At 41.4% G+C, this 18,307-nt stretch overlaps 1 pseudogene; it reads right to left on the reverse strand.

Moving 5' to 3' along the window:
• Nucleotides 1–502: 502 nt before the first annotated feature.
• Nucleotides 503–1,762, reverse strand: LOC147443469 (uncharacterized; annotated as a pseudogene).
• Between the last annotated feature and the right edge of the window lie 16,545 nt (nt 1,763–18,307).

Raw genomic sequence — 18,307 nt, forward strand, 5'->3', positions numbered from 1 at the left:
TTTGCATGAATCTGAATTCCAATCTGAACCTGAATTTGAATGTGAATCTCACTCGGAATATGAATCTGAACCAAAATTTGACACTTGGGATACTCCTCTTCATGTCACTTATACAACAGTGCCCTATCAACTCCTACATATTTGTTTTGATTTTGTCCACTCCAAGAAGAAAATGATGTTGTTAATCCCCACTGAGTACCGATGTCATCCTCCTTGTGACACTGATTGTCATACCTCTTCATCAAGCTTTCCACTGCTTCCATTAAAATTTGCATCTGAATTGGTCTTTGCATCCGAAATTGCAGCTGAATCCAAATCCAAAATTGAGAGTGAATCTGAATTTGAGTCTGAATCACATTCGGCATCTTCCAAAATTTGACTTACTTTATCAACTGAAAATTTTCCCTCAATATCTCTTCATATCCATCTATATGAAACTGCCGCAATATGGAATTCCACCTCCAACTTTCAATATGTATATCATCATCCTCAATCTCTTCTGTTATGCTGCTATCATCTTCTGGTCCTCGCTGCTGCAATTGTTGCTTGGCTCTTTTGACATCCTCTTTTGACATTTGCTTTGAAGTTCGCTTGAAATGACAAAATTCTGCCATGATATTCGCATTAGCATGCACATCCTCCATTTGCTGCTGACAACTGTCCTCTTCAAATGTATGTGAATTCCCAATGAGCATGACACTTTGATTAGTAGAAAAGGGATAATCCTCCTATGCTTCATGGACACACTTCCGTGGTAGGATAGAGGTAACCAGGGTTTCTTCCCGGCTCTGTTCCTTGACCTCATGTTGCTCCTCCTTACCTTACTGCCTTTTATCCTTCTGATATTGTTGATCCTCCACATGATCTTCTTTCTGGATTCCCACTTGCATTTGCTGAGCTACCACCCATTGATTTTTTTATCGAACCTGTTGTGTACATTGTTGGGATACAATTTCCACAAGATTTGCTAACTGCATATTTCCATTAGTGGATCTTCGTGGTGACAATTCCTCCGAAACTGAGTTCATTGTTGTTGTTGCAAATTCCTCTTGAGTACATCTGATTTTTGAAACTTCTTACTGCTTTGACTCTTCATTTGTAATCCTACATACACTCTCAATTGAACCCAAAAATAAATCAATCACCTCTTCTTCTTCATTCCTCTCTCTATCCATCACCTCTCTGTTCATGCGACTATCCACATGTCCATTCCTCACATTATCCGCCTCTTCAAATGGTCTTTGATTTCTGTGAACAACATCCTCAATATGTATGATTTGCTTCTCCTCTAAATAATAAATCTCATTGACAAGTGACAACACCGACATCAATTTTAGCAATGGATATTCCGTCTCCACTCTATGAGCACACTCCAGTGGTACGGTAGGGGTACCAAGGACAGTTTTAGGCTCTCTTGGACAACCTCCTTTTGTACCTCTTTCTCCTCCACCTTTGGTATCCCCACATGATGGACGTCCGTATCCAAGCCAACCCATCCGTCATCATCATCACTTAATTCATCTTCAAACTCAGCCGCATATGCATCCCTCAATCTCTCACATGCTTCCTGCAATTTTCTCACCTCCTTCTTGCTGGAACATGATGTCCTCCTCTTTCCTTTATGATTAGTCAACCACTCATATGCCCTCTCTAAGTCATCCTCAAAATCTTCCAACTTATCCCATGCTACCTGTGTCCCATCAACTGATGCTTTATGCATTCTTCGGCTAAATTTTTGAAGTTTTGAACACAAATCCACCATACACCACTTCCTACATGCATCTCCCTCTGAACACTCATCAACTGCACATGGGCAATCCTCCACTTCATGCTTTTGACTCATGCATACCTTGCATTTATTCCTCTTCTTCTTTTGACTCCCCATGGTGCTTATCCGCTAGAACTTTGATTTGGAATTTGGCTGCTTTTTGACTTCCACATTTGCAACAGTTCTAATTCCAGATTCCGTAATTTGACTTCAAACTCTGCAACAGCAATTCTGATTTGAATTCTGATTCTGTAAACTTATTTGATTCCTGATTCTGGTGGTACTCAACTTCTTGCACTTCCTCATAGTGAAACCGATCCCCCGAAATTTCTCCCCTGGTGGAACTGGTCCCTCGGAATTTCTTCCTTGGTGGAACTGATCCCCCTGGTGGAACTGATTCCCCGGAATTTCTTCTTGGTGACCCTCAAAATCTGTGATAATCAATCTGGTTCATCTTCCACTTCTTCCTTTTGTTTGTCTCTAAGATAATCCTCTGGGACATCCAAATCTTCTTGTCCAATCTGGATATGTGTCCTCTTTTGCTTCTTCTAGGGAAACATCTGAATTTTGATGACTTTCAGAAAATCAATCCAACTCCATCAACGTGAATGTAACTGTCTTATTCTAGAGTGCAAATAATTGTCCATACAGACTTGCCCTATATTGAGCGTCTTCCCTTCATTCAGTAACTACTTCCATCTCTTCACCACTCACTCCCACAAGAGAAATCTGAATCCGTCCATGCTACATCACACATACACCGTGCTCGCCAAGTGTTTAAGGTACAGACATTCAAACCGGGCAAACACAGGAGTCAGAATGCAACTCGAACAGGAAACTGGAATTGGAACTGGAACAGAACACAAAAACAAAAGCAAATTAATTATGCCATAACTTCCACCTTCATATTCCCAAACAGACTCTCGTCGACAGTTACATAGTTGGAGAATACTATGGGCAACGCCCTTTCCCAAGAACACCCCTTGGAATCCCAAAAGTACAAAAGTTGATATTCCAAATTCCACTAAGGTAAAACTTCCAAAATCCCTTTGGCTTAACAATCGAAACTATATCTTTCTTCTCCTGCTACCTATGCAGCTATTCGTGGTCTTGCACTTCTCATTATGCTCCATGGTTCTGGCATTGGGGGTTCTTCCGGTGGATAATAGACAAGATTTGCAGCATGTCCATTGGGATCGTTGTAATATGCATGCATAGGTGCCAAAGCCTTCTCCTCTGGTTCATTTACTGTTTGTGTGTATCTTATGCCGACTGGTCGTAATCCTGGTAGGGGTGGTTGCTACCCCAACACTGGTTGTGGTCTTTCTACGCATACAGGTCCTGGTAGGTTGCCTGCTTGATACCTAAGCATCGATGGAAGTTGAGGAAATGCTACCTGAGCCTGGGGAGCATAAGGTCTCTCTCTCACATATCCCTTGTTATAATAACATTCCTCTGTCACATGGTTTGTCCATTTTTCTTCAATAGCACACCACTTTGGCTGTTTAGCCTGAGGTTTGGCATATAGGTTAATCTTTTTTAGCACTTCCTCTACAAGCTGCTCCTGGCTTACATCTACTTCTCCTTTCGGTGTTGTCTTAGCGGACTTGCCTTCACTTTGTTGTGAGGATAAATCGTCATCAAGATCTTTGAATTCACCCTCCTTGTAGACCGCACAATTGTCTACAAGGTAAAGAGCCTCCTTAGTTAACTCATTTAACATCGTGCTCCTCTTCATATGTAAGTCCTTCTGGAGATCTGCATTCCTTAGTCCTTGGATAGTTATAAGCATAAGTCTGGACTGAGTTGGCAGTTCTTCCACAGGGCAGAACTTAACATATCTTTTTAGTTGTAGGGATGCCTTTCGCATAGATTCCCCTTCTTTCTATTTGAATTTATGGATTTGTGAGACTATATTATGAGCTATCTCCCTCTGTGAGAATTCAAACACCTCCTCCATAGACTCAAAGTCTCTACGCTCCATAGAGTCCAAACCCTGCAAATTGGGTAGGGACTTCTAACACCTCTTCAGCTCTAATTACACGCACAAGGGCTTCTACATGATCCCTAGGATCTCTGTTTCCCGTGTATTTCTTGTTTACCCTTTTTTGCACTTGAGAAGGTCTAATTCTACGATGGTCTACAAATCTCATCATTGGTTCTCCTTGTCCTACTTGATATACCTCCTCTGGCCTTCGGTAGTGGGCGGGATCCTCTCCCAGTGGTGCTCCTAAGCCATAATTTTTGACAGTTTTTGCAAGAGATGGTTCATCTCTTCGAACTCGTTCTATGGGTTGTCTTCTAGGCTCTGTTGACCCTTGAGTTTTTGGCTTACTCTCATCTTGATACCGTGAATAGAGTGGTGATTCTTGTAAATCCCACGAGGGCTGGATAACCATCTCGGTTTCGGTCTTGTTCTAATGTTGTACTTTGTGAAAGCCATGCCTGCAATGATGGTTGAGTTGCTGGTTGGTTTTGGTAGTTGAACGTCTGTTGTCGGTTAGAATGTGAGGTCGCGTCATACTCTTCTGAAAATGGATTTGTCGACTTGCTAGGGGTGTAGGTGACCCTTGGTACTTCTTCGGGGGCATATGTTGATGTTTCTGGAACTGTTGCCTTTTCTACCTCCTATGGAAGAATACATTTGTATTCTCGCCCATACCTATCAACAAAAACGATATCCTTCCCCATAGCAGTTTCATAAGAGAATAAGTAAAGAGCCTTGTCTTTGCTTAATTCGTTTGGGTAGGGTTCTTTGCATCGAAAATAAGAGAATATTCCCTCGCTCTCATGTTTGTAAATTCCCACATTCTCATTATAGGTTGAGACCCTGGTTGTCTTCTTATCATATATAAAAAGAGCTCCGGGTCGATCAATGTTTGGAGGTGGTTCTTGAGTTTCTGAAACCATTTTTCCTTTTGCCACGTTATCTCCATATCTATTGTAATCCTCAGGGTTACTAACTATTAGATAGTGGTTCCCCTTTTTGTCTCGGAATTTATCTCCATCATCATAGACTCGAATTATTTCCAGTCTCTGAGAAGGTCTTTCTTCAATACAAATACACTTGCATCCTCGATAGTCAGAATAAACCAGGGCTCCCCTAGAGTCTCGGTCACCTACCTAGGGTTTTCGTCCCCGGCAGCGGTGCTAATGTTGGCGGATATGCCGCGATGGACGTCAGCAAAGCAAGAACTCATCTAACAAGATTTGTCAGCTAAGGACGAAGCGCGACCCGCAGGTGCGTGGAAGCAAGCATAGACTGTCATCCTACAGTCGACCGACTCTCGACTAAGTCCTACAGATGTCTCTACCCAATGTCTAAGGTACAGTCTTCAAGAGTACATAAGAGGAGATTTCCTACAACGCTTTCAAGAACCAAGACCCTACTAACACCAATAGGTTGCTCTCCCTAAGGTCCATGAACCAAAATCCCAACCCTAAACACCTAGTGCAAAATCACGTAGGATGTCTGGTCGAAATTTGCAAGTCATCGTTTCCGAAAACTAAAGTGCTTAATCTGTAGCTCTACTCAATGAGAACGCGTGGATATGCTGAAATGCAAAAATAGACAACGTATGCTCACCAAATCACCAGATGTAGCTCATGGGTCGAGTTCGCAAAACCAGACCATACACCCGCAATGTAGGTATTGGCGTGTAGCTCTCGTCGGAGGCAACACGCTGTGAGCGGGATGGAAACACACAGAACGCCTCTATAACGACCCGACACACACTCTTGGAAAGATACACACACACACTATGGGGCACCACTCGGCTTACACAACCAGCCTGGCCGAGACAGGAAACACACAGACAGAGTGAGAAGAGAGAGATTTCCCACTTGCCCACTCAACACTCACACACACACTCTCAATTCATCTCAAAGAAGGAAAATTGCTGTTGTTTGGACTCAATGAAGCTCAGCCCAACACCAATGGGACAAATAGTTTACACAGTATTGAGGAAATACACCAGATACAACCACAAAGTTAAGCATAGGCTTCACTCACCGGAGAAGATTACACAGAAAAACAACAGAAAATATGTGAGGAATTTGGCAAAATGGATAGCGCCATCCGCATCCAAAACGGCCCAAAACCCCAGTCTACAATGTCAAAGTGCTCAAATCCGACCTCGGATGAGCAAATTTCGGCCAAAACAGGCTCCAAAAACACCAAAAAAAACACCTGCGGCTGTTCCTCCTCTCTTCTCCATGTTTTCTCTGGTCTTCTCTCTGTTTTTTCAGTTCCCACACTTAGCTTTATTAGTTGGGCACCCTTGGCCTTTTAGATGACCTCAAACGGCGGACCCCGAACAGGCCAAAAAATGACCTCACAGTGCATAGTTGTCACCCTGCTGCATCCATGCGCACACCTGGCACTCAGCTTTTCCCAATAATGCATCCTACCACCACGTGAAGTGACCCCAAAATATGTCCTCATGATGACCCTTCTGCATAATTATCACAAGAAAACACTCATGTCATGTCTGTACTTATCCACGTGCAAGTATTGACCCCATTCGGCCTCCTGACGCCACTAGATGCCACCTGATGAATCTGCTTACCTCATGTCGTCGGCCTGCGGATAACTTCCTCGAGAATTTTTACGCGCTATCAACTCCTCATTATTGTAGAAAAAACACACTGGTACTGGTAACGATGAAAATCGATGCACTATGTACATGTTGTCCTACCTATACACATGTGGGCCCCACGTAACCTCTTGGCTCTGGAAAATGCGCAATACTTTATTTGATGCACCATTCATGTGTATGTACAGATGCGCAATCCCTTGCTCTAAAAAAATCCTGACATTATTTGCCCAACCCCTAGCCTGCTAGATCATTCATGATCAGCAGCAGCAAAAAGCGATATGAGACTCGCAGCGTCACAAGTCTCCTCATCCTTCACAGACATCACTTGCTCTTCAGAAAACTCATCTTGCTCCACCATCATCAACCTGGCATGATACAACTTAAGATGCAATCCATTTACCCTTGACTTATGTAGAACACCATCCAGGTGAGCCAGCTGATATGTACCATTCGGAAAACACTCCACTACCTTGAAAGGGCCTTCCCACTTAATTTGAAACTTCTTTTGGAAGGTGTTGTCCAACTTACTATTGTAGCGCAACACCAAGTCATGCTTCTTGATACCCTTACTCTTGACCTTTTCATTTATATTTGCCAAAGCCTTATTCTGCATCTGTCCATAATGCTCCAATGCGCTCATCCTATCCAACTGAACCTCTTGTAACTGCAAGAGCCTCTCTTTGAATGCATCACTAGGCATCCCAAGCAACTTCTCTAGCATCTTGACTACAGGCACAACTCTACTTCCACAGGCAATAGTGCTTCCTTTCCATACACCAAATGAAATGGAGTAAGCCCTGTACCTGTTTTCACCGAAGTACGGTAAGCCCATAATGCCCTAGGCAATTCCAAATCCCAATTCTTTCCTTGGTGCTCTGGCACTTTTGAAAGAATTTGTACCAACTCACCATTGAATCTTTCATTTAAGCCATTACACTGCGAGTAATAAGGAGTGATATGCTGGTGCCTAATCTTCATCTTCGCGCATAAAAAATCTAGCAGTGAAGCGGTCCGGGGCGGGCAACAAGAAGAGCAACCTCTAGACACCCTTCAAGGCTCTCATGCTGCTCAATGGGGCTGGGGCACAACACAACACAAACCAAAACAACAAACCCCCAGCCAAATTCCAACTACACAAGGGGCACCACCTAGTTTAAGAGCGAACTAGGACGCAAAAGAGGAGAATCGTTAGAGCAACCCACAAACAAGCAAGGAATTTACACTAACCCTAACACCAATGGAACACTCTCACACACTAAAACACGAGAGAGAGAGAGAGAGAGAGAGAGAGAGAGAGAGAGAGAGAGAGAGAGAGAGAGAGAGAGAGAGAGAGAGATGGTGCTCGGGCTGCTTTGAAGTGTATCGTTAATGATCAAGAAAACATAAATATATATATGTAAGAAAGAGAGAGAAGGGGGAAGGGGGTGCTTGTTGCACTAATGCCTTCTTACAAATCTGTCATGACCAATCAAAGTGAGATTAGTATTTGTTCAACATAGCCTGAGTAAATTACACCACAACACATCACAAGAAAAAAGCCACCCCAATCACTGTCTTAAGGCCAGGGGAGTCCTCTCCACCCTGTCGCCCTCTTACCGCATGTGGGATTTATGGCTAAATTTATAACAATACCCGGATACAAGCTATCAAGAACTTAAATAAAACACCAAGACACTTACACATCATTATTGTCCATGACTTCACGTTGGAAGGGAGACATGGTATCCATGCTTAGTCCAAATTCACCCTCCTTGATTCAGAAAATGTTGGGCTTACACTAGTAGGAGAAATGATAGATTTCCTACCCTCAATTTAATGATCACTCTCTCTTACAATGGCATAGAGTTCCCTTGCTAATCACCCCTAATACAACACATACATATGCCTAATGCCAATGAGATTCCACTCAAGAGCTCCTTCTCAAGAGGTTGAGCTTGGCTTCTCAAGCTATAGCATAGTGATCTTTCTTCTTCCCCCCTTGTGCTAGCTACACACTCCTTTTATAGTAATTTTGAAGGCTAGGGTTACTCCTCTAACCATGGTTGGGTTAGATTTTCAGCAATTTATCTAATTTCTTTTTCTTGGAATTATCAAGAAGTTGGTGGGGAAAGAGAGAGGAGAGAAATGGAGGTGATAGGACTTTTCATAGTGGGTTAGTGTTAGTAGAGTTAGTATTAATTTACAAATGGAATTGGATATTTACAATGGGAGTATCCATGTAGGATACAAATAAGGAAGAAAAACTCTTAAGAGGTAAGAAAAGGTGGATTTCTTACAAGGTTGATGCTCCAAGTGTCTTGAGTAGGGCCAATTTTGACGCTTGTTGACGGTCCACTAGCTTTGACGGTACATTTTTTCTCCACTCTTGACCTTCCTTGAGAGACAAGGTAATTGAAGCTGAGTAATCAACCACCATGATGCTGTCTTTTAAGAGAAGAGGCTGAATTTTGTGGTTTTTTTGATAGATATGGGTAATTTGGAGGAGGAAAAATGAGACTAGGTGGTCAATTTTGGAATGGAATTGTGTGTGGGAGGTATGAGTTCACCATGGTTTCTCTTATTCTTCAAGGTTGAGGAGAAGGTGAGTAGGGTGCAGAGAGGAGGGTGCAGAGTAGGCTAATCCAAATCGCGTATAGTCAAATCTCAGAAATGACTATCTTCCAGACCAAGTCTCAGAAATGGTTGGGACTGCCAAATAAAACCAAGTATGGCTCCACAAAGGCGTACAATACCAACAAAAAATGCGCTCAAGCAAGCGCCCAATGATGCATATCCACAACAACTCCAAGTGACATCACTCCTAGTATACCACTGTACTCCAGCTACTTGTACCTATGTGAATCACTTGTACCTAAACCTGTCCCTATCCTTGTAACCTGTAACCTGTAACCTGTAGTCTGCAACCTGTAACCTGTAGTTTTCAACCTGTAATCCTGAATCTCGACGCTTGAAGCTCGAAGCAGAAGGTAATCGAAGAAGATCCTCAGTGGGGGCACCAAAAGAATATGAGCGGGATGAAAACACACAGAACGCCTCTATAACGACCCGACATAGTCTTTCTTGGAAAGATGCAGGCCGAGACAGGAAATACACAGACGGAGTGAGAAGAGAGAGATTTCCCACTTGCCCACTCAACACTCACACACACACTCACACACACACTCTTAATTCAGCTCAAAGAAGGCAAATTGCTGTTGTTTAGACTCAATGAAGCTTAGCCCAACACCAATGGGGCAAATAGTTTACACAGTATTGAGGAAATACACCATATACAACCACAAAGTTAAGCATAGGCTTCACTCACCGGAGAAGATTACACAGATTACACCCTGCTGCATCCATGCGCACACCTGGCACTCAGCTTTTCCCAATAATGCGTCCCACCACCACGTGAAGTGGCCCCAAAATATGGTCCTCATGATGAACTTTCTGCATAATTATCACATGAAAACATTCACGTCGTGTCTGTACTTATCCACGTGCAAGTATTGACCCCATTCGGCCTCCTGACGCCACTAGATGCCACCTGACGAATCTGCTTACCTCATATCGTCGGCCCGCGGATAACTTCCTCGAGAATTTTTACGCGCTATCAACTCCTCATTATTGTAGAAAAAACACACTGGTACTGGTAACGATGAAAATCGATGCACTATGTACATGTTGTCCTACCTGTACACATGTGGGGCCCACGTAACCACTTGGCTCTGGAAAATGGGCAATACTTTATTTGATGCACCATGCATGTGTATGTACATATGCACAATCCCTTGCTCTAAAAAACTCCTGACAACGCTGCACTTTTCCGCACTCGATTCCGACCACCGGTGAGCGTGTAGCATCAAGATGAAACTCTCAATCTCTCTCTCTCTCTCTCTCTCTCTCTCTCTCTCTCTCTCGTACATAGTACGCTCACTCACACAGACAAAACTTTTTTAAAAAGTGGTATAAATACATTACAATCTCAAACCCTAATGTTCCAATTTAACCATCTACTCAATCTAAATGTCAAAAATGGGATACAATCTGGAAGCTTCTGTAAGCCCCACTATTTTCAAGGGTGAAATGACGGCTTTTATCAATTAAAGAATAATTACAAAAAATAATATTCCGTCGAGTAATCATTCTATGTTGGGTGTGTCCAGCCACTAACACAAACCTAAAGGTGTCCTCATGGCTTTCAAGTCTTTACTTTTTATTGCAAGCTGAAATCAATCATACCCTGAGTAGAGATCTCCCATTGAGTAGATTGTCCTCCTTGCAAAAGCCTCTGCAAACTCATCCACAATTGGACGTGTACCTACATTTCTAGTTGTCACCTTGTTCTTTGGTTGCATATCTTGGATGAAGCATAGAGCCCCATTCTTCTTTGGAACTATGAACCACATGTTTGAGTATGGAGCACAAGAAGGCTCCAAAATCCCCATTTTGATCTTTTCATTCAATACTAACTTTGGCAAATGAGCCTTTGGAACTGAAATATGCTGCAGATTTCAAAGCACATGAGGTATTGTAAAAATTACCATAGGAGCTACAATAGAAGGATCAACACATCCTATCTCATGTGGCTCAAATGAAAAATCCTTACCATGCTTTGAAAGCATTTCTTTAAATTACTTTGTCTCCTCCTGTGTTAGAAACTCCTCGCAACAAATCTGCAACTCTCAAAAAGACTCCTTTGTGAAGGTGTGCCCAATCTTTTTAGGATTCCTCAAACTTGGTTGCAAAGAAGCCTGCTCAATCTTTTCCATGTTGTTGGGTGGTAAGGATGAATCTACTAGTTTCACCTTCTTTGCTACACTCTTGTATTTAGTTCCAACATGGACTTCTAGGCCAAGCGTTTTCTTGAAACATTGGTTTTCTTTAAAGGATTCTATGACTTGATACATTTCAACAAATCTCACTTCCACAACTTCATTCCCAAGATGCAAACTAGACTCCATTATAGCATCAAGCTCATCTATAGTATCTACAAAGGAAACTCGCTCAAACACACCTAAATTTGCATGCACCTGCATCCATTTTTATCTTAGGCGTGCCTAAGATAAATTTTGCTAAGATTGTGCTTTTTAGAGCTTATTTTTTATTTATTTGTTTTTCTACTTGATTAGGACTTGCTAACTTGGTTTGACTAATGAATTGGAAAATGCCCTACCAACAAGACTCCCTGAAGGAAGAAAAAGTCACATGGTTGTTGAAAGAACGGCTAGAAAGTCAGCATATCACTATATACCATGGCTCATTCAAAAGCACACAAGGATCTAACGTCGAAGTTTAGATGTTGCCAAAGGAAGCTCAAGATCTTGTCAAAGAAGAGGCAGCTATGCCACTTTGGGAAAGAATTGGCCTTAAAGGCTACCTTGAATTGGAGCCTTGTGGTGTAGACTACAAGAGGGCTTACGAGCTCCTGCACAGAAGCATAGAAGAAGGCAGGGCAGCCATCTCATATTTGAATGATGTTACAATAGAGGTGCAGATCATAGAGGACCAGGTTGTTGAGGCCCTAAGGCTACAAAGAGGAGAAAATCAAGTGAGAGACCGAGGGTTGCTCACAGCTGGCATTTTCACCAGTTAGTCAACCTCCTTCTTGGATCTAAAGGAAAGAAGGATAGAGTGGGCACTTCAGCTCTATCATCAACACTTTCATTTCACTATTAAAAGATCTCCCAGATACACAGCTGCAAATCATGTCGTGGCATCCACAATCACACAAGTCTCTAAGAGAGAAGGTGTGACAAAAGTAGACCATGCTCGATATATTCACACAACTCTCACTCATGTGAAAAATCCAAAGAACATTACCTTCTTGGGAGCTCCAAAAGTGTTAACACGGATTTCTTACCATGCTATAGGCTAGGTAGAGCATCTAATACCTACCCCAAAGAAAAATATATGGCTACTAAACAAGAATGATGAAGAAGAAGTGAAGACAAGAGCTCCACCAGTGAGGACAAGACTAGTCGATTTCCCTATTCAGGGAAAAGCTACTACAACAAGAGCTGTAGAAAGCAACAAGGAAGAAGAAGAGACGGCAGAGGAAGACACTCCTCTCAAAAAAAAGAAAAGAGAAAAATGGAAAGCAAAGGTAGAGGACAAAAAAGTCACAAAACAACCACGCCCTACAGCAGCAGCAAAAGAACTAGTCCAAAATGTAGAAAGATCAAAAAGAGAGAAGGTGGCTTTTGAGATGGAAAGAGGACTCAAAGGGGATTTTGAGGAGAAATGGAAACCATCTCCAAGTAGAATCAAAATTCAAAACAAACACCCAATGTTTGATGAGAAGGATGATCCTAGCTCAGAACATCTCTATCACAGAGAAGAACGGCAACCAGAGCAAGCCAAGGCACAAGAAGAAGACAATACACCACCTAGAGAGGATTCACCCAAAGAACAAGTCAACCCTACTACAAAAGTTTCACATTTCTCTCCTCCAAGCGCACCACCACAGCCGGAGGACACAACACAACCACAACCAAAGGAGACCACTCCCATTGCCAGCAATATGGAACCAGAAACAAAACTACCCAAAGAAACTGTCAATGAACAAGTGGGTAAACCAGCTAGCCCAATAGAGACACCAAGTACTCAAGCCAATCAACCAGATGAGCCAATCACAGAGGACAAATGGACTAACTTGAAGCGAGCAACACAAGAAGGTTGGAGAGTCTAGAGGACATAGATGAATATTCCCAGTATGCACATGATGTGGTGGACAAAATGAAAGATGAGATCTATGCTCGGCACCAACAACTCCATAGTTTGTATAAGCAACTACGCCTCTCAGATGAAAGGATCAACATGGACAATGTTTGTGTAAAATTGTACAAAGAAGCCATGGAATTCAAAAAAAAGGAATTGGTTGATCTAACTACAAAGTTAGTAGCATATTTCAAAACTCTCCAGACAAGAAATCAGCAGCAAGAGCAACAAGTCACAGCGGCCACCTCAGCTCTATAAGAGTCTGCTTCAACAATTAGCCAGCTACAAATTCACCTCAACATTGCAAATAATCAGTTGGCACAATCAGAAGCCAGGTGCCAAGAGCAACATACATTGCTAAACCAGCTCAAGGACAACCCTACAATAGTCACACTATAGGTCACATATCAGGCATATAAAGCAGTGGAACAGAAAGTTAAAGACCTTGAGAGAGATGAAGCTAGAGAAAATGCAAAGAAGAGAGTTCTCCATCGGGTTTATGCAGCGGGAGGAGAGATTTCAATAGGAAATAGACCAACTAGAAGCAAAATTGACCAAATCTCAAGTAGCTCGTACGGCACAGGCCACCACACCATAGGAATGACAGGTAGATTGCAATGCAAGATAAAGATACCCTACAATTTATGGACTTTGAAGCAGCTGCCACCGAAGAGGCCAGTCTTCTCGATCTATATATTTCTCATGATGAAGTTGGACCCTCTACTCAACCAAAAATCTTAACCGCTGAGGAAGAAGCGTCATTAAAAAAGCAAGCGAAATAGGAGATAGATACAATCTCAAAGGAAGCCATGCAGTGGGAAGAGAGAATACTACATTCCATCAATGTCAACCTCCTCACACCACCAGATATCAATGAGGCATGGCATCAGCAAGCTCTACCCTTTCCTCTCATCAAATTTGAAGTACTCCAAATCAGAGAGAGGTTACTCAAAGATTTCCAAGCTTACCCAACACTGGCACATCCCAAATGACGAGAGATCTGGCTAAACCAGCACACCAAGTATCTTATCTTGTATACAAATGCGCGAACTCATATTAAACAAGATCTTGTGATGTGCTTGGTACCAACAGTCCAAAGTTGGCAACATTATCTCCTCCAGCAAAAGAGGCCTACTTGTATCAACTACCCCAGGTTTCCACCCCCTTCAAATAACCAACCCACATAAGCGTACATGATGGAAACATTGTCCTCAACAATTTCGTTGTTTCGTAGAATTCCAGATTTACCATGCATCATGCCGGTAAAGATTGCAATAGTTCTCCTAACTTGTTTGCAGACTTTTCATTGTGCAAAGAAAATAGATAGCATGGATGTCCTTTGTCGAAGGTGACAAGGGTTTATGGTATGATGTATCAAGCTAGCCCTTCGAAGACGTACTTCATGGATTCTATGCTAGGGTGATGTTTCTACCATCCTACTATATGCAAACATTTGAAGAAGCATTCTACATGGGATTCTTCACTTATCGGCCCAAAATATTTGGCCCCGTCATCACAAATCTACGGGCAAGATTTGTCACTTACTCCGTAGTTAAGCAAAGAAATAAAGTAACCATGTAGTTTATGTCCACTAAAGATAAAGAAATCTGCCTCAGATACCAACAAGGTCTCAAGCAGTACCCACAAAGGATAGCGGGCAAGGAAGCCCAACCACTACTTAACACCCTAAGTAGTTGTGTCATGGATGACAAAGGCAAGGAGGGGGGGAATGTTAGCTTCTTAGCTAACAAGAGCAGGAAAAAGAGCATCAAAAGGGATGCCACTCATTTTTTTAAAGATAATAAATTGTATTAAATCCCTTTGTATCACTGAAAAATCTTGCAAAGTCCAAATCCATTGTAATATTATTGATTGTCAATGAGTCTAAAGGGGTTGAGAGCCTCCAAGTTTGTAACATATGTAGTTTTTAAGCTTTGTATTGAGCACAAATAGCTAGGAATCCATTCTATGAACCTTGGCTAAGGTATAAAAGCCAACTTTTGTAATTAAAAACCTAAGTTTCTAGATAATGGAAGTAAGTGTTTGTTGTTGAAGCTCAACGTGAATCTATTGTTTCTTTGATTCTTCATGTCTCTCTCGTATGATGTTGCATTTCTATTCCGAGAATACCAACGTGTTCGTAGGTGAAATCTCTTCCATTTAACGTAAGTTTATTGCAATGAAAGTGTGATTTAAGTCATGGTGTCTTCAAGCTGATTTTGCTCTCTATGCACCATACACGCACCAAAATTGGTTTTGATCTTAGGAATAGGTAGAGCACGTCTAGAGCAAGTTGTAGAGTGCTTTGGCCGCCAAAATTGACTGACCTAAAATAGGCTGTTAATCTTAGGCGTGATTTTGTTGGAGTGTCAAAAATGGTATTTGAGTACACAAGAGTGTTAAGGATACTCTGCTCATGCTAGGCATAAAGTTTCATTGCATTCGGAGACTCATAGCTATGCCAAATCATCGAATCAAGCTTTCGGTAAGGAAAGTAGCTTTTGATGTCTGACACACATTTGAGACTGAAATATAGTATTTTATGTCTGTGGTTCTCACTTTGCTAGCATCGATATTATAGTGAAGCTTGGCAGTCTGCCGACAACATTCTCACATGCTTAGTGGAAGTCAATTTTGTACAAGAATGTGTGTATAAGCTTAGTTATATCAAGTCACACACTCTAGCCTTGTAACTATCACTTAGCATCTTATAGTCTCTCACACATTGTAGGGTTTGCCATAGCCAAGAGCTACAAGTTCAACCCTGAAACTTTAAAGCTTCTTGCATAATAGAAGTTTATTTTCTATTTGTCTACTACTCTTATTTTAAAGTTGATTAAGTTGATAATAATGTTAGTGTTATCAACTTTAACTATAAAATACAAACATGACAAGTGCCAATGAACCAAGGCACTGATTTAGATAGATAATAAGCCACTCCAACCAATCATTGGAGCAAGGGCTTTTACCGAATAGACTTTGTAGGACCTATCAACCTACCCATACATAAGACCCATACAATATATTATTGTGGCAACCAATTCTCTAACTAAATGAGTTGAGGTGCAAGCCACAACTGAGAGTGATGGTCATACAATTGCAAAATTTTTGTATGAATATGTATTCACTTGATATGGCTTACCTTTAGAGATTGTAGGCAATAGAGGGTCACACTTTCTGAATGAGATCATTGAACAAATTTTGGGTGTATTCACATGCATCAACACAAGAAATCCACCCTATCACCCATAACAAAATGGGCAAGCAGAGAGCACAAAAAACATATTATGCATTGTGCTCACAAAAATAGTTAGCAATGATGGATTGGTAATAAAAGTTGCATTCCACAATATGGGCCTATTGGGTAGGCTATAAAACATCAATAAGCCTTTAACATGGTTTATGTCCTACAATTCTACCCATATAATCCTTGGTTCCAATAGTGTAGCTAGCCACACAACTCCCTTGCGATGGAAAAGTATTCTCAAAACACTTAGAGAAATTTTGAAAAGCTAGGAGAAATGTGGCTCAAGGTTTTAGCACAGACATGTGCCTAAGATGATGTCAAAAGAAATTCCATGATACTCACATAGCAACTAAAGAATGTAAAAAGAGAGATCTCATGTTTTCCTACACTCAAAAACAAGATATGGGGAAGTCTACACAAACAAGAATTGTCTCTATTTGCGATCCATGACATCTCGGTCAATGGGGCGATCATACTAGCAAGTCTAGATAGAGAGGATAGTGGCTAGATACATTAAAGAAATATAACCATGAGCCACTAACTACAAAGATTTCCCAGCATATGCATACAGCAAAAGACAAGAAGAATGCAAAGAAAAATGTGGTCCAAGGGGATCTTTTGCGATCGGCGGTGCAAAGCGTGAGGCAATCGAGAAAGGCAGGGCAACCCTAGAGGAGAATTACGGAAAAAAATTTAGCGACCATAGCAGACAAGAAATTTTCAGTAAAAAGCGGTTGTAGAGGTCAAGCAATTGAGAGAGGGTCAAGAAAATAAATTGGAGCAGCTTGAGTGCTCATTGTGCTACCTATAGTTGCCTCATCATTTTCATTGAGTGTGTAGGCTATCGGAGCACAGAGAAGTTTGATTTTGAGAGAGAATTGCGAGTTGGAGTAGAGCAACTTGAATTCAAGCAAGTGGCATTCATTTGACAAGTAAGAATCTAAACTTTGCAATTAATTTATGTACTTAAGGTTCGGACTAGTACTTAGATTGCAATATTTAAGTGAGAGAGACTCAAAGAGTAGAGTGTTCACTAGGAAGAGCATCCATCATTTTGGTGGATTGAATACCATTTAGAATGCGTAGAAGAATCCTCAGACACTTCATTAGAAATGGATTTTCACCAACCCATTCATGGATAATGTTGTTGAGCTAGGACATAGCGTCAAATATTCTCTCCAAGGACTGTGTGCTTTGAAGATGATGCTTATGTATTTATTTACTAATGTGTACAAAACAAAGATTTATGGGGATCCATTAGATAGAAATTATGTTAAAATCGAGGATATTCAAACTAAGTTTCATCTCAAATCTCAAGTCAATTATCAAGGTGATCGGTACATAGGTAGAGATGGTGCTATGTACTTAGTGACCATGAAATCTGAGGAGGTCGACAATTTGGAAAAAATGGTTTCAAAATAGCCTGCGATAGAGGATACATTGGATATGTACCAAGCCGTGGGACCACCCACCCCAATCGGTCAGCATGCAAAATTTATCAATACCATACATGTCAAACAGGAAATGATTGATGCCACCTTTATAGGGCTCTATTATATGAATGATTCTGAATCTCAAGTCAAAGTTTTCTATTGGGTCATATACCCCATCATAAGCATTTTATCAGATACCAAAGTTTTGTATGTGTATGTCGACGGTTCACCCATTCCCAATGTGACCTTTCAAGACATGCACAAAAAAGATATTGAAGCCATACCAAAGAGTAAAACCCTTAGGTATTTGTACACAGGGGTTCTTGACGGGTCCCAACAATCAAGTCCTTGACAACATTGCTTAAAATGCAAGAGACATCTCATGAAACTTGCAAAGCATGCTAGGCAATTTAGAAGAAAGGTTTAAAGCCTCTAACTCACAAGGGGTAGCAACTACCAGATCACCAGTAGTTTGATTTTCAAACCCTACGATTGTGAAACCTACTCTCATATAACTAGACTAACAAGTGGATTTCTTTTGAGAAAGACTACGCAATCTTTT

The sequence above is a fragment of the Adiantum capillus-veneris genome, chromosome 14, assembly GCF_014529385.1.
Source record: "Adiantum capillus-veneris isolate H3 chromosome 14, ASM1452938v2, whole genome shotgun sequence".
In the NCBI taxonomy this organism is placed as follows: domain Eukaryota; kingdom Viridiplantae; phylum Streptophyta; class Polypodiopsida; order Polypodiales; family Pteridaceae; genus Adiantum; species Adiantum capillus-veneris.